General features: G+C 50.3%; 1 long non-coding RNA gene across 2 annotated transcripts in view; it reads left to right on the top strand.

Annotated features, from left to right (window-relative positions):
• Positions 1 to 17,747, top strand: part of LOC133065411 (uncharacterized) — a 109,910-nt gene that overhangs the window by 8,511 nt on the left and 83,652 nt on the right. For both annotated transcript variants that reach the window (XR_009694881.1, XR_009694880.1), the window contains exons 2-3: positions 9,737 to 9,878; positions 14,881 to 14,937. This is a non-coding gene — a long non-coding RNA (uncharacterized LOC133065411). The remainder of the gene's footprint in view (positions 1 to 9,736; positions 9,879 to 14,880; positions 14,938 to 17,747) is intronic.

The following is a 17,747-nucleotide window of genomic DNA, read 5'->3' as shown; positions in this document are numbered from 1 at the left end:
GCTTTCTTGTTCCTTGGATAGCCTTTTCTGTGAAGTGACTGTTCGGGGCTTTTGGCCATTAAAAAAAAACAGGGTGTCTGCTTTTTTCTTATTTCTTTCTAGGGGTTCTTTATATATTCTTCTTTTTTTACTCTTTTAAAGGTGCTTCGATTACCAGGAGCACTTTAATTTTAATGGAGTCAAAAGGTAAAGCTCTAAATGTAGAACTAAAAGGCTACTGTCGGTCATATTTTTCACTCTGGACAAAAGCCAGACTCCAGCAAATGAAGGAAGTTAAATCCCTGTGCTGAGAGAGAGAAAAAGAATCCTGCCACCTTCCTCATTTCCAGTCCAGCTGCCCTCAGGCCTGGCTCCATCCCTCCCCTCCTGTGGCCTGGATATTCTACCCATCCTTCAGTGCTACGATGTCCTTGATTCCAGCATCCTTCCGATAAAATTCCCCTTTAGCTTACACTCATTCAAGTTGAATTTTCTTTATGGGCAACCCAGTGATCCCCATTTCACAGAGGCGGAAACTGAGGCTCAGGGAGATGTCATGATTCGCTCCAGGTGCCAGGGTGCTTAGTCTGGGGTTGAATTCAAGCCCCAGCTCACTATAAGGGTGACTCAGGAGACCCTGGTGAAGGGTTTGGGGACACAGCAGAGAGAGGTCAGGGTAGGTGATGAGAAGGTGGAGTGACTGAGCCCTAGGGTCTGAGGGGTGGGTCAGAGGGAAGAAGGTCAGGGTCAGGGACATGCGCTGGGCTGGAGGCAGCAGGTGAGGGGGAAGTGGGGACTCACAGTGAGATACAGGCTGGGAGAAGCCTGGGTAGGGGGTTCAAACTCATGGAACAGAGAGTAGGATGATGGTTGCCAGGGGCTGGGTACAGTGGGAGGGGATGGTCACAGGGCACTCTCTGTTCCATGAGTTTGACTATGTTAGTTTCCACATATAAGTGAGTTCACATGGTATTTGTCTTTCTGTGTCTGACTGAGGGCTTTAAGCAGGGAGTGAAGGGGTTCAGCAGGCACAGGAAGGGGTTCAGGGATGGCACGATTTCCCCAAAGACAGGGCCCTCTCTGTCTGGTTCAGTCTGTACTCCGAGTGCCCAGAACAGAGCTGGCTCAGACACAGCTGCTTAGTGACACTCTGCTGAGTGAATGAATGACCGATGGGTGTGAAAGGAGTGTGGACAAGCAGTTGGCATCAGGTGGTCATGGATTCTCCCACCAAAGCAGGGGTGTGAATTCCAGACACACGCAGGACGGCAGGTCCACGGGGGGTTATGAGAACACCTGGGGCAGCAGGCTTGTGAGGTGGGCAGATGTCAAGGAGCACCCGAGGCCTGGGCCAGGGATGCTCAGGCCGCCTTGTCCAGTGCGGAGGCCCAGTAGTTTGGGGGCCAGTGGAAGCCACCGAGCCGTGGCTCACACAAAGTCAAATCCCTTTTGAAGCCACACCTGTGGTTCAGCCAGGATTGCGGTGCCTAGAACTGCTCCCAGGATGTGTTTCTGTGTGGCTTGTCACTCAGCATGTTTTCAGGCAAAGTCCAAGGGTTCCAGGCTGATCAGAGCAGGCTCCCTAACCAGACACAGGTCAGAGGTCTGATTGTCTGAGCTTGATTGTGTCAGGGCTTGACTGCTGACTAGGAAGGAGTCAGCGATTTGGTTTCATTTCGTTTTCCAGCTCCAAATGATTGTGATTGGGCATAATATTAAGAAGAGCTCCAAGGCCACATGTAGGCTCAATGGGAAAGAATGCGGTGATCCATTATGCCACAGTCGTGGGTGCAGACCATGGTAGAACGAACTGTATATTTATTTCCTTGATAAGGTAAGTTCAGACACAGGGTGCTGGGCTGAGGTCAGAAGCCATGGAGAAAGTTAAGTCAGAAACCAACAAGTGGCTGAGATCAGAAATTAGCTAAAGACTGAAGTCAGTTACCAGATTATGGAATAACGTCAGGAACCAGAGAACTGCCAAAGTCAGAAGCAGACAGTGATGGCCATTAAGAGCCATCAGTGGGACGGTGTCCTGGAGTCCCATTGAGCCTCTAGGAGCAGAGTGCTCTGACATGTCATGGCATGTCAGCCATGACACATGTGGGAAATTGTTGTCATTCATCCCACTGACCTGACATCCGTCAGCCTGGGAAACTTGCCAGCTCTCTTTCACCTGGTGGTGCCCTATTTTTTGTTTTATAAGAGCTTTTTGGATATAGAGGAAAACAATAGAATGTGGAAGAGTAGAGATCTCTTCAAGAAAATTTGAGATATTTAAGGAACATTTCATGCAAGCCTGGGCACAATAAAGGATAGATTCGGTAAGGACCTAACAGAAGCAGAAGAGATTAAGAAGAAGTGGCAAGAATACACAGAACAGTACAAAAAAGATCTTAATGACCCAGATAACCACAATGGCATGGTCACTCACCTAGAGCCAGATATCCTGGAGTGTGAAGTCAAGAGAGTCTTAGGATGACTACAAACAAACCTAGTGTAAGTGATGGAATTCCAGCGGTGCTATATCAGATACTAAAAGATGATGCTGTTAGAATGCTGCACTCAATATGTCAGCAAATTTGGAAAACTCAGCAGTGGTCACAGGACTGGAAAATGTCAGTTTTCATTCCAATCCCAAGAAGCACAATGCCAAAGAATGTTCAAACTACCATATAATTGTGCCCATTTCACATGCTTGTAAGATTATGCTTAAAATCCTTCAAGCTAGGCTTCAGCAGTATGTGAACAGAGAATTTCCAGATGTACAAACTGGATTTAGAAAAGGCAGAGGAACCAGAGATCAAATTGCCAATACCTTTTAGATCATAGAGAAAGCAAGGGGATTCCAGAAAATAATCTTCTACTGCTTCATTGACTACACTAAAGCCTTTGACTATGTGGATCACAACAAACTGGAAAAATTTTAAAGAGATGGGAATACCAGATCACCTTACCTGTCTCCTGAGAAACCTGTATGTGAATCAAGAAGAAACAGAACTGGATATGGAACAATGGACTGGTTCAAAATTGGGAAAGGAGTACGTCAAGGCTGTATATTGTCACCTTACTATTTAACTTCTAGGCAGAGTACATCATGTGAAATGCCGGGCTGGATGAATCACAAGCCAGCAGTTTTGACTGCTGGGAGAAATATCAATAACTTCAGATATGCAGATGATACCATTCAAAAGGTAGAAAGTGAAGAGGAACTGAAAGCCTCTTGATGAAGATGAAAGATGAGAGTGAAAAAACTGGCTTAAAACTCAACATTCAAAAAAACTAAGATCATGACACCCAGTCCCATCACTTCATGGCAAATAGATGGGGAAAAATGGAAACAGTGACAGACTATTTTCTTGGGCTCCAAAATCACTGCAGATAGTGACTGCACCCATGAACTTGCTTGCTCTTTGGAAGAAAAGCTATGACAAACCTAGACAGCATATTAAAAAGCAGAGACATCACTTTACCAACAAAGGTCTGCACAGTCAAAGCTTTGGTTTTTCCAGCAGTCATGTATGGATGTGAGAGCTGCATCATAAAGAAGGCTGAGCACTTTTGAATTGTAGTGCTGGAGAAGACTGGAGACTCCCTTGGACAGTAAGGAGATCATACCATCAACCCTAAAGGAAATCAACCCTGAATATTCATTGGAAGGATTGATGCGGAAGCTGAAGTTCTAATAGTTTTGCAACCTGACGCGAAGAGCCGACTCATTGGGAAAGACCCTGATGCTGGGAAAGACTGAAGGCAAAAGGAGAAGAGGGCAACAGAGGATGAGATGGTTAGATAGCATCACTGAATCAATGGACGTGAATTTCAGCAAACTCCACGAGATACTGAAGGGTAGAGGAGCCCGGTGTGCTGCAGTTCATGGAGTCACATGACTTAACCACTGAACAACAGCAACCAAACAATCCCCCCACTTGAAGTATAAAAGTCAGTGGTTTTGAGTGTTTTCAAAGGCTTGTACAACCATTACCACAATCAATTTTAAAAGATTTTCGTCACCTAAAAAACAAACTCTGTGCCTATTAGCCCCTCCCCATCCCTCTCAGCTGCTGACAACCATGAATTTACTTTCTGTCTCCATGGATTGCCGATTTTGAACATTTCATGTAAACGGAATCATATAACATGTGGCCATCTGCCACTAGGCTCTTTCACTGTATTATGTTTTCAAGCTTCATCCATGTTGTCACATGTATCAGAACTTCATTCCTCTTTATTGTTGAGTAATTCTCCATCATCTGGATATATCATAGTTTGTTTATTCATTCATCGGTTTGATAGACATTTGGATCTTTCCACTTTCTAGTTATTATGAATAACACTGCTATGAACACTCATATACAAATTTTTATGTGAACATATGTTTTCATTTCTGCTGGGTATCTACTTAGGAGTATAACTGCTGAGTCACATGGTCATCCCGTGTTTAACCTTTTGAGGAACTGCCATAGTGTTTTCCAAAGTGGCTACCACTTTGCATCCCCATCAGCAGAGTATGAGGGCCCCAATTTTCCCAAATCTTGCCAACACTTGTTATCTGTCTTTTTGATGATAGTCTATGTGGGAGTGACCTTGCATTTTATTGTGGCATTGATTTGCATCTCCCTAATGGCTAACAAGATTGAGCATTTATTCATGTTCTTATTGGCCATTTGTATACTGGCTACTCAGATATTTTTTTGGTCCAATTTAAAGGTGGGTTGTCTTTGTATGGTTGAGTTGTAAGAGTTCTTTATATATTCTGGATTGTTGTTGCTGTTCACTTACTTAGTTGTGTCCGACTCTTTGCGACCCCATGGACTGGAGCACCCCAGGCTTCCCTGTCCTTCACCATCCCCTGGAGTTTGCTCAAACTCATGTCCATTGAGTTGGTGATACCATCCAACCTCTGTCGCCCCCTTCTCCTACTGCCCTCAATCTTTCCGGATACTAGACCCAGACCCTTGTCCGATATATGGCTTGTGAATGTCTTTCCCAGTTTGTGGTTGCCCTTCCCTTTCTTTTCAAACATATATATATTTATTTGGCTGTGCTGGATCTTAAGGGCGGCTTGGGGGTCTTCGATCCTTGTTGCCATGTGAGTGGCTCAGTGGTCAAGGATCTACCTGCCAGTGCAGGAGACGCAGGGGACATGGGTTCAATCCCTGGCTCAGGAAGATCCCCTGGAGAAGGAAATGACAACCCACTCCAGTATTCTTGCCTGGGAAATCCCATGGACAGAGGAACCTGGTGGGCTACAGTCCATGGAGTTGCAAACAGCTGGACATGACTGAGCATGCACACATGCACATATGCACACACGCACACATACATGGAGGGAATTAGGGCAAAGGCCTGAGAGTGAAGCCTAGTCCTGTTAGTTGCAGCAGGTGGGATCTATTTCCCTGACCAGGGATTGAACCTGGACCCCCTGCATCGGGAGCATGGAGTCTTAGCCACTGGACCACCAGGGAATTCCTGATTTTCCCTTTCTTCATAGTGTATTTTGAAGTCCAAAATCATTTATTTATTTACTTTTTTATTTGATTTTTAGTTCTAGCTTCCTTGTCACTACAGTCACCACTAGGGTTGTGTAACCAGCACCATAATTTCAGGAAGCAAGCAGACTCTTTTCCCACAGTATGTTCCAGGTACTGTATCTCTCTGACCAACGGAGAGAAAAGCTATTGATACTACACTGCTCTGGGAAGTTGCTAGTGACATCCTGTCAATTATGGTACCTAGAACAGAAACTCCTCAGAAATCACCTCTCAAAAGTTCTCATCAAAATATGATGTCCTCCTTATTTATTTTTTATTTGGTTACTGTGCTTTAGATGTTATATCTAACAAACCATTGCCTGATCTAAGATTTGCATGTTTGCTTTTCTTCTAAGCATTCTAAGGGGGCTTCCCTGGTGGTTCAGATAGTACTACTTTCAGAATCTACTTTCAATGTGGGAGACCTGGGTGCAATCCCTGGGTTGGGAAGATCCCCTGGAGGAGGGCGTGGCAACCCACTCCAGTACTTAGGCCTGGAGAATCCCCCTGGACAGAGGAGCCTGGTGGGCTACAGTCCATGGGGTTGCAAAGAGTTGGACACAACTGAGCAACTTTGACTTTCACTTTTTCTTCTAGGAATTTTAGTTTTTTTTTTTTTTTTTTTGAGTTTTAGTTTTAACATTTATATTTAGGTGTTTGATCTATTTTGAATTATTTTTTGCATATGATGTGAGATAAGGGTCTACTTTCATTCTTTTGCATCTGGATCTCCATTTTCTCAGCACCATTCATTTTTGAAAAGAATATTCTTCCTCCATTGAATTGTGTTGGTACTATTGTCAAATGCCAATTAACTTTAAATATGAGGGTTTGTTTCAATTCAGTTCAGTTGCTCAGTTGTGTCCGACTCTTTTCGACCCCACAGACTGCGGCCTTCCCTGTCCATCACCAGCTCCCGGAGCTTGCTCAAACTCACATCCATAGAGTCAGTGATGCCATCCAACCATCTCATCCTCTGTCGTCCCCTTCTCCTCCTGCTTCAATCTTTTCCAGCATCAGGGGCTTTTCTAATGAGTCAGTTCTTTGAATCAGGTGACCAAAGTATTGGAGCTTCAGCTTCAGCGTCAGTCCTTCCAATGAATATTCAGGACTGATTTCCTTTAGGATTGAGGGCTTGTTTCCGAACTCTCAATCCTATTCCACTGATTGTGTGTCAAAACTCACACTAGTGCCATACAGTGTTGATTCCTGTTACTTTGCAGTAAGTGTTGAAATCAGAAAGTGTGGGTCCTTCAACTTTGCTCTGTATCAAATTTGTTTCAACTCTTCTTTTTCCCTTGCATTTCCATAAAAATTTCCGGATCAACTTGTCCATTATGTAAGAATGAAGCTGCGAGTTTGTTAAAGATTGCATTTAACACGTACATCATTTGGGAGTATTGCCATTTTTGAAATATTGCCTTCCCATCCATGAATATAGGCCATCTTTTCTTTTATCTAGATCTTATTTACTTCCTTTAAACAACATTTTATAGTTTTCAGAGTATTGCATTTCCTTTGTTAAATTTACTCCTAAGTATTTAACTCTTTTTGATGCTATTGTAAATGGGATTTTAACTTCATTTTTCATTGCTAATATATAGAAATATAGTTGATATTTGTATATTGATCTTGTATCATGCAATATCTTGCTTAACTTTTTATTAATCCTAATAGTATTTTTTTGTGGATTTCTTGACATTTTTCTATAAGCAAGAATTTTCTCATTCTCATCTACATATGAGATGATTTTCTTTCTTTCCAACATGGAAGCTTTTTATTCCTTTTTCTTGCTTGACTGCTCTGGTGAGAGCTTCCAGTACAGTGTTGAATAAAATAGGGAGAGAAGACATTCTTTTCTTGTTTCTGGTTTTAGGGCAATGAGGGTTGCTGTGTGATTGTTGGGGAGCACGTGAGGGGAGCAAGTTTAATGGAAAGGGAAATAGAACCTGAAGGATGGCCGAAGGTCATGTGCTGGTGGCATGAGGTCAGGATTTGGGAGCTGGCAGTTCCTGGGTGATGACTGCACCCTGAGAGAGGATCCACTGCCTAGCACAGTCTGTGTCCTGGGAGGACCCTGGGGAAGGACTGCTTGGTGGGGGGCTCCTCTCTTCAAGCCAGAGCCTCTCTCCTCCTCCAGGGGCAGCCCCATGAGACCATCAGTGTGGAGGGGTCAGGGCACGAGAAAGATCTTTCTGCCAGGTTTGGGGAGGAGGCTAGCTACCAGCCAGAAGTGGTAGCTGGATGGGGGTGGGGGACAGTGCTCAGAGCTGGACATTCATGCATTCATTCATTCAACAGACATTGATTAAGCACCTACTATGTGCTACCTTGACTTAGGTTCTAAACAGAAAGAGTGACAGACAGTGAACAACAGAGACAAGTAGTAAGTGTATTACACAGTTCCTTAAGGACTCCTTAGGAATGGTAGAGATGCCCTATTCCTAAAGATGGCAACCAGCCTCTCCCTGGTGATCCCTCCTCCATTCCCCCTTTCCTGCCACTCTTTCCCCATCACCCCTCTTCCTCCCTTCTTTTTCGGAAATCACCCCACTGCCATCTGTGTTGGCCATCTGCTGGGTGCCTACTGAAAGGGCACAAAGATGGCTGCTAGGGTGGGCTGGGGCTCATCCTGGCCCTGGGTAGGCACAGTGCTGACGGAGTGCTGGGCATGGGCAATCTCTGTTGCCATGATGTGGGGTGCTGCTTCCTTTGTGCCCCACTATCTGCCAGACACAGCCTGAGGGACTGTCATGGGCTCACAAAGGCCCTGCCCTGCACTGAAGGACTCCCCAGGGCATGGGGGTGAAGGTGAATAGTGGCATCTGGATAACTCACCTGGGAGGGGCAGGTGAGGCTGGGCTCTTCCCCGTGAGCAGCACCCCCACATGAGGACTGCACACGCCTGTGTGCTGCTTCAGCAGCCAGCAGGCCTCTGAATCTATGTGCAAGTGAATTCCTGAATGTATACATATATTCATATAGAAGTGCACGTGTGCCCAGGTTCACTGTGTGTGCATGGATGGTGTGTACATGGATTGCGTGTACATGCCGGTTCTCAGGTGTGCAGGCCTCTGAATTTGTGTGCATGTGCCTGCATGTGCATCTGCTTGTACATGTCTGTCCATGACTACACGAGGATGTGTGTTTTACCCGTGCCTCACCATGCACGCCTGTTTGTGGTCTTGTATGTCACTGTTCAACTGTGTACATGAAAGTCAGCACACATGTGGCAGATGTACAGGGGTAAAGTCTGAACTTTTAGGATGTTCTGGGTCAGATTTTCCCTGGTAATGGGTGTGCCTGAGGTTGCAGATTAGGAAGTAAGATGTAGGGCGAAACTGGACCACAAAGGACTCTGTGCATGTACACTTGTGTGGCCAGAGGACAGGTGTGTGTCCCACACCACTGTAATTGAGTTTTTGAAACACTGTAGTCCCTGTCCTTCACCCCCATGCTTCACTATGGCAACAACAGTCAACTATTGCTGCCCAGCAAGTTCTCCACATTGAGGAAATGGGGGGGGGTCACCTCTCTCCTCCCACCCTCTACCCCTGGGGTACATGCATGCTAAGTTACTTCACCCGTGTCTGACTCTGTGCGACCCTATGGGTTGTAGTCCGCCAGGTTCCTCTGTCCATGGGAGTCTCCAGGCAAGAATACTGGAGTGGGTTGCCATGCCCTCCTCCAGAGGATCTTCCTGACCCAGATGTCGAACCCACATCTCTTATGTCTCCTGAATCGGCAGGCAGGTTCTTTACCACTAGCGCCACCTGGAAGCCCCGCTTCAGAGGTACCCTGGTTTTTAAGACCTTAAGGTCTCAGATGAGACTCTCGGGCAGGGGCCTCCTCTTCTTCCTCACCTTCCCCAAGCCCAGGCTGGGGAGAGGTGAAGGGGATGTGTATACTGAGTGGTGGGCAGGAGGGGGTGTAGGAGATATTTGGCAGGGCAGTGGCAGCTGTGGGGCTTAAGCAAAGCCCCGGGGTGCCACCCACGCAGCAGGGTCCGAGGAGTGAGCGGGGCTGGGACCCCCTTTTGGGGAGGAGTTCTGGGTGGGAGGGGCTGGCAAGGAGGGAGGCAGTTAGTGCAGGGAGGGGGCGATCGGGGAGGCCGGGAGAGCAGGAGCCACAAAGCCCTGAGCACCGCGAGACTTGGGTTCGGGCCGCGCGAGACTTGGGTTCGGGCCGCGCGAGACTCAGATTTTCACACCTCTTCCTCACAGCTGACTCCAATTTACGGACGAGGCAAGTGAGGCTCGTGGAGCTTCATCCCGCTGGTCAGCCCAGACCAGAACGGCCAGGCCACAGACCCAGGGCTGGACCATGGCCCCAGCTGAAGGGACAGGATGTTTCCCATGCTCAGAGGTGAGGTCCTGGACTGAGAGGCTGGGGTGAGGGGTGGGGTCTCCCCTTCAGAGCAGCAGGGGAGGTGCTCTGAAACAGCAGCAGAGACATGTGAAGGGAGAGAACTTGACCTGCTTGGGTGGAGATAGCCACTGGGGACATCCACACAGGGGCCGGAGAGAGGGGCCCGAGTGGACAGGCTTCCGAGCTCACACGAGACGCCCTCTGGGGACTTCCAGAAAGACTTGAGTGTCTCTGGGGGTTGATGAAATATTGCAACATGTGGGTGAGGTGGGGAACCAGCAAGAATCATGTACTGTGACTACTGTGGCCTCATTTATGCACACAGGCAGGGGTGCTGGGGCATTTGGGGGTTCCTCACTCAAGCTGGAGGAAAAGGGGGTTGCCGCAGTCAGCACAGGCCCCTTAGGAACTTGGCTCTAGGTTCAAATTCCAGCTCTGCCTCCCCACCTTGGCCAAGTGTGCCTCACCAACCACTCCCAGCCTCAGTTTCCACATCTGTAAAATGGGGCTAATAATACCATCTCCCCTATAGCAGCGGTCCCCAAGATTTTTGATACCAGGGACCAGTTTTGTGGAAGATTTTTTTCTACAGATGGGGGTGTAGAAGGATGGTTTCAGGATGATTCAAGCACATTACATTTATTGTGCACTTTATTTCTATTATTATCACATCAGTTCCATCTCAGATCATCAGGCATTAGATCCCGGAGGTTAGGGACCCCTGCCCTATAGGACTATTTTGAGGCCTTAATGAGATAATCGGCTCAAAGTGCTCATTAGAACAGGGCCTGCCTGTGAGGACAGACAAGCCTGAAGCCTCTGTCGAGTGGACTCTGCTCCCTCCGCACCAACCTCCAGGCCAGAGGTGTCACCCTGTAATTATCTTTCAGGGCACAGACCCCCATGGTATTTCTGGTGAGTTTATGAGTCTGGGAGATTAGCTGCTCTGAGAAGAAACTTGTCCTCTCTGGCCCGGGGAGGGACGGGGTGCCAGGGTGAGCTGTGTGTGGAAGTGGCCATGAGCGATGCTTTATGGGGCCTGTAAAAGCTGCTGACCCCGCTCCTGGACTTAATGAAATGAACAGGGCCCTGGCAGCTTCCAATAACCGGCAACTCCAGCTGAGCCCTGCTGACCCGACACGGGGCAGGGACAGGCCTCAGCTCTGCCCTGAGACCCAGGCAGTTTCAGGTGAGGGGTAGGGAGGAGGGGGACAAAGAGGCCCATGCCCCACATGCTGGGGTGCAGAAGCGCTGGACACAGACCCCAAGCCCTCCCTGCCCAAGTGGGGCGGCATGGGTGTGGAATCAGACAGACCCAGGGCCCGTGGGGTCTTGGACAAGCCAGTTCCTGTCCTGGGCCTGTTTCCTCATCCATGATGCAGCGATTAGAATCCACATCTGTGGGTTGTCCTGAGATTTGAGGAGAAGAATGAGTGAGCCTGGTACCCAAAGCGAGAGCCCCGGTGAAGTGCTAATAGTTCGGGTTCTCTGGGTACCCCCCGCTTGGTCCCTCAGTGGAGGTTCATTTGGATTTGGGCCTCTGCTCCCCAAAATAAACTGGGGTGCAGTGTGTCTGAGCTGGGGGGCCAGCAGAGGCTGTGCTGCTTGTGCCTTCAAGAATGGAGAGGAATGTGAGGGGTGAGGGAGGGCAGACAGTGGCAGGGCCTACGCTCAGACTATGCATCCCACTGCCTGAGTGGGGTGACAGCGTCTCTCTGGGGATCTTCTGCCAGGCTGGCTGGTCAGGGCAGGACATGGTCCTTCCATTCAGCCATGCTCATCTCTCTGTCCATCTGTCCAGGGACCTCTGTCAGCAAATGTCCCTTGGCATTTCCTCAGGGACAGCCCCTTACATTCCGTGCTTTTTGCAATCTTTATGACACTCTGTACAGACAAGGAAACTGAGGTCAGAGGGGCCAAGCCCCTTGACTCTGAGTAAGGGGCCAATGTAGAATTTCACCCTATCCAGTGTCCTGTGTCCTTGGCACCCCCTGCAGGTTTGGGCTGGAATAGAAGGGAAGTGGGGGTTGGGGGACTTCCCAAGCATTAGGTATCTGCCCCAGCCTGGCTCAGCCCTTACAACTCAACCTCAGCTTCCCTGCCCAGCACTCCAGGTCTCCATGGGGGCCAGATTCGGCTCTGAATCTGACTTAGTTTTTGCGTACTCTCTGTTCCTCTCTTTTGCCCCTCCACCCGATCTTGGATAAGTCCCCTTTCCCCCCTGGCTTTTGTTTTCTAAACAGCAGGGCCAAGTGAGGGTCTCCATGGAGGGGGGGGGGGGCAGTGAAAACAGTTGAACACATCAAGGAGCCGTGCCCCCTAGACTCCTCCCTCCTCTTTCTCACCTTGTGAATTGCTCCTTTGCCCACTAACTTCTTTTAAGTCTTTTTTTCCCCTTAAAGTCTGAGCAGTCATCAGACCAACACATTGCCTTAAGAATGTGGAAGAGATCCCACTTCCGGGGTGCTGGCCTGAGAACCCATGGACAGAGGAGCCTGGCAGGCTACAGTCCGTAGAATTGCAAAGAATCAGACACTACTGAAGCGCTCACTTTGGGGGGTTGGGAGCCTGGCCCTCCTCTCTCTTGCTCCCTCAGCTCTGCTTCTGGGGTGACGCCTACTCTCCCACAGGGTGGTGGGAGGACCTAGTGAGACCCAGAAAAGCCCCTAGAAAAGGGCCTGGCACATAGTAGGCCCTTGGCTCTGGGGAATTCCCTTGCTCTGACCCCAGCCCACGCTCACCCCCAAGATGGCCTCCAGCTTTGCGTGAGGGGTGAGCTCCCTGATTCCACTGCAGCTTCTTTGCCGGGTACCGTCCAGCAGCCAGATCTGCCCTCTAGTGGGGTCTGCTGAGGACCTGGGTGGTCCCAGGCCTCCTCTCAAGAGTGTCCCTTTGCTTGTGGGGATGTGGCCCCAGGGGATGTCTGTGTGTGCTCACTTTTGGGGAGGCAGTGTTGGGGACAGCCTGTCTCAGGGCCCTCCCACGTGGCTTGCACCCACCCTGCCCTCTCCCGGGCATGCTTCCAGACCCCAGTCAGTTACCCCCCCACTACCTGATAGGACACAGACAATCTAGGACACATCTAGTAAGACTGATCGCATCCTATGAGGCAGCAGAGCACGGTGGTTGGAGCTTAGCTTCTGGTGCCAGGTTGGCTGGGGTTCAAATCCCAGCTTCTGTTCCCAAGCTGTGTGAGCTTGGGTAAGTTGCTTAACCTCTCTGTGCCTCACACATCTGAAATTTGCCCCTCACTGATGAGGTACCCAACAGATGAGGAAACAGTGCTCTCACTAGCTGATTCCAGGGGCCTCTGCCTACTCAACCCAGCCTCCTAACCAGAGACCACAGGAAGGGTCTGTTACTGATGGGAGGTATACCAGGTGGGGCCGTGGCAGGGTGGGGGTCTGGTCTGGCTGTCCCTCAGAGGCCTGGTGAGCCCTGGCCTCACCAGAGACCCAACTGGACGAGAACTCCAATTAAAGGTAATCCCCCCTTTTCCTACCTTGAAATTCTTATTGATTTCCTCCCTAAATAGAAATTCCCATTGATTCCTTGTCTGTTCAGATTAGTGTCCTTGGCTGTGGCCTTCAGTGCATAATATCTCCCCGCTTCCACCCAGGCCCCAATAACTCTCCCCAAGGTGACCCTGCCATCCCCTCTGTGCTGGACCCTGTGGCTCCCCAGCTGGGCTAGCGGACAGTGGTGGAGAGGGGGCCTGGGCAAGGCTCTGGCCTCCCTCTGATAGCCATCATCCTACTTCTGCCCTTAATGGAGATGAGGAGGGGAGCACAGATGGAGATGTCACTAGACTTGGACGTGGAACCACCTTGTCGGACCTGCCTCTGCCCATGAACTGTTAGTCTGTTGCCCAAGGGAGACGCACAGAGGCATCAGTGCCAGGAAACAGCCTCCCACGTGGTCTAGGGGGCAGCCCCGCCCTCTCCCAGGCTCCTCTGCTCAGACTGGCTCACGATCGCTGGCTGTTACATTTTCAGTTTTGGGAGCTTGTTGATGCCACACAGGTAGCTTGAAATCAACCACTGTGGGAGAATTTATACCATGTAAATTGGCAAATGCAACTGCTCAGGGGGCCTCCCAGATAGCGCCAGTGGTAAAGAACCTGTCTGCCAATGCAGGAGACATGAGAGACCCGGGTTTGATCCCTGGGTTGGGAAGATGCCCTGGAGAAGGAAATGGCAATCCACTCCAGTATTCTTGCCTGGAGAATCCCATCGACAGGCTGTCCCAGAGCCTGGTGGGTCACAAAGAGCCTGGTGGGTCACAAAGAGTTGGACACAACTGAAGGGACTTAGCACCACTCAGAGTCTCTCTCCTTTCATCCCAGTTGTGAAAGAGAACCTGTTCTTAAGCTTTGCCAGCACACCACTGCCCCAAACTCTGTGGCCTGCTTCTCATTCCTACCCAGGAATATTGGTTGCCTCTAGCTTTCTGAACTTTGGGAAGATCCCCTGGAGGAGGGCCTGGCAACCCACTCCAGTATTCTTGGAGCCTGGCGGGCTGCAGTCCACGGGGACTGAAGTGACTTCGCACTAGCTTTCTGAACACAATGGTTTCCTTCCCAGCGCCCCACCTTTGCCGTGCTGTTGACTCTGTCTGCAATGACCTCCCCATCCTTTCCTCCATGGTGAGATCCTTGATGACCCTGCTTGATTTCCTTCCTCTTCTTGTCCCTCCCCAAGGCCTGGGCTGGGTATATGGGGTTCAACAATAAAGAAGGCAGGCAGGCCCCTGTCCTCAGGCAGCTTACAGTTGGGGGCCCGGGCTCGGAGCCAGCTGGGTTACCAGGAGCTGGGTGGGCTTGGGCGGGTCACCGTGCTCCCGCAGCCCTTGGTGCACTCTCTGTGCAGTGGGTCAGGACAACCCAAATCGTGGTCACCCCTGCCTCTGGGAGCGGGACTGAGCCTGGTGTGGGCTGGCGTCAGCTGGCTGAATGCTCTTACCGCACGAGGACGCACTGATGCTTTCCTCATTTTTCCAGGAGGAAGATGAGACATAGAGAGGCGAAGGAACTGCCCTGACTCGGGTCACACTGCTGGTAAGTTGAGGGGCTGGGATTTGAGCCTGCTGCGTGCATACCTGTCCAGCCCCTGAGGGCTGTTGGCAGGGATGAAGCCCAGCCTGTGTCCAGGAGGACCTCCGGTTCTCCTCTGGCAGGCCAGCCAGTCCGGGTTAGAATGGTCCAGGTCTGGTGTGCCTCTCCCACCAGTCTGGGGCTTCCTCCAGGTGGGGGTCTGGATCTAACTCTCATCTGTCCCAGTGTCCAGTCTGGGGCCAGACACTGAGGAGGCAGGAGGAAGAATCTGAGAAGTGGTTTCAGATAAGGGTGAGCAGGAGGGAGCAAGGGGGAGAAGGAGGGTGCTCAATCACTCAGTCGTGTCTGACTCTTTGTGACCGCATGGACTGTATTCCACCAGGCTCCTCTGGTAGGCTACAGAGGAAATTTCCATAGAAATTTCCAGGCAAGAATACTTGAGTGGGTTGCTATTTCCTACTCCAGGAGATGTTCCTGACCTAGGGATTGAACTCGTGTCTCTTAGGTCTCCTGCATTGGCAGGCAGACTCTTTACCACTGTGCCATCTGGGAAACCTGAGGAGGGAGGAGGAGGAGTCACTCAGCTGGCCCCTCACTCCCAGCCCCGACTTAATCCTATGGGGGTACTCTGCCTCATGCAGTAACTGCCACCTGCCTCCGTTCCCCTGCCACTAGAATTGGAACCTGGAGCTGCCCCCAGCTTGTACTGGTTGGAGGTAAAAGGAAAGAAAGGATGGTGATGACAAAGGATGTTTCCTGTGTACCTAAGGCATGTTTGACTTTTGATGTGATGTTTCTACATCAGCCTTCCCATGTGAGGACTGCCGAACCCAGGAGGTCTACCTGGACCTTCAGACCAGGGAACAGCACGCCCGAGGTCATGTGAAAGTAATTTCCGGGCTGCATGCTTTGAGTCAGGCCTGCCTGACGATGGCCTCTGCATCATCAGCGTCCTGTAATTGCAAAGGCAAAAGCCCTGGGGTCCCTCAGATCTGGGTTCAAAACCCAGCGTTGCTTCCTGGATATGCACCGTGTGATGGGGACAGGTGACGTCACTTCACAGAGCCTCAGTGTCCTCAGATCCCCTCCCCCTGGGCTGGGGCCAGAATCCAGGGAGACCTGGTTTGTAAGCCTGTTAGTGCTGAACGTTACCCAGCATAAGGGCTCTGTATCGGATGGCTGTTCTTCCCTCTTTTCCCGGTGCTGTCCAGACCCTGCCTGGTCCCCCCAACCTCTGAACTGTGCTCAGAAATGAGCTGACCTCCTCAGGAGCCTGGACCTTCAGGTCTCACCCCCGCACCTGGTCCAACCTCACACTTGGACCCTCTTGGCCTTCGACTGACCTCTGTCCAGACCAACCGTGACCTGAGATGGTTCTAAACCAGACTCTATGGGAACAGTCCCTTGGTCCCTCTCATCGTTCTACTGATGGCTCAGGATTGCAGGGTCTCCATCCCTGTGAGGCTTTGAGCCTCAGTCCTCTCTTTGTTAAATGGGAATGATTGTACCTACTGGGCTCACATTCAGGGCCTGGGGAAGGTGGTGGTGTTGGTGATGGGGGCAGGGTGCTCAGCAGAGGGGTCGCCACAGCCATTGGGACCTCAGGATCAGGTCCTAGGGGCAAGGTGTCCTAATGACTGTTTTCAGAGCTGAGATTTATGGAGTGTTGAGGATTTTCCATGCGTGGTCTTCCCATATCCTCCAGCAACCCCATGAGGCTGCTGCTATTAATATCACCAGACACAGCTGCTAAGAGGCAGGGATGGGGATTGGTTACTCACCCCAGGGACCCTGCTCCCACCACGACATAAACCACAAAGCTTCCCCTGCCTTCCTGTAAAGCTGATTCTTTGTGCAATGTACAGACATTTTTGTGATGGATATAACCTGGTTATTTCCCAATTAATCACTCACCATAGCTAATTCACTCTTCCCATTGATCCCAAACCCCCTGGGGTGCCCCCCTCCCTCTGTAGGGGCCACCCCGCTGGTGATGGGCACCTCTGAGAGTGCCAGGCGGGGATCTGGTTGAACTGCTGAGGTCAGTTGGTTGCAGGAGGGCAGGTTGTGTGGGTGGCAGAGGGCGTGGTCTGTGCAGGCCTGGTGTGGGTGGCATCCTCGTTTTACTTGGCAAACAGTGACCCATCTGGCAGCATCAATGGAACTCCCCACCCCAAATAGTCACCCATTCTTTCCACAAATAGTGATGGAGCACCAGCAGAGTGCCAGGCCTGGTGCAGTGCATTCCCCTAAGAAAAGGTCGCCTGTCTATAGATGTGTGCCTATGTCTACATAATGGAGTTTGTTTATATTCATTCACTCACTCATTCATGGAGCATGGACTATGTGTAGATAGATCTGTATCCTCACAGAGGATCTCTCCTGGTTGGGGAAACAGATGATAGACAAACACCTTGACAGGGTCAACTCAGAAAGTCTCCAGGGCCATGAGCAAGTGACTGGGGTATCAGGGCTGGCTCTCTTGAGAATTGTTTTTAGAACTGTGAAGATTTCAGGGGAGAGCATTCCTGGAGGAGGGAACAGCTAGTGCAAAGGCCCTGAGGTGGAAATGAACTTGGCTGAGACCAAGGACTGAAAGGCTAGTGGCTGGATGGTGAGGACCCCATTAGTGGGAAGACAGTGGAAGTTCAAGTGCAGCTTCTAAGATTCTACCTTCTGGAGTTAGACCTTAAGGGCTGATGGGCTCAGAAGGGCTGGCGTCCAGTGAGGCCGGGTCAGACTCACCTTTCTGCTGCACCCACCAGAACTTCCCTGGCTTCCACTTGCTTCACCTCCTCTCCCTTCTCCCCTGT

This window comes from Dama dama, chromosome 11 (assembly GCF_033118175.1).
Source record: "Dama dama isolate Ldn47 chromosome 11, ASM3311817v1, whole genome shotgun sequence".
Taxonomy (NCBI): domain Eukaryota; kingdom Metazoa; phylum Chordata; class Mammalia; order Artiodactyla; family Cervidae; genus Dama; species Dama dama.
Note: the sequence above shows the minus strand (reverse complement) of the source record. Positions and strands in the feature narration are given on the sequence as shown.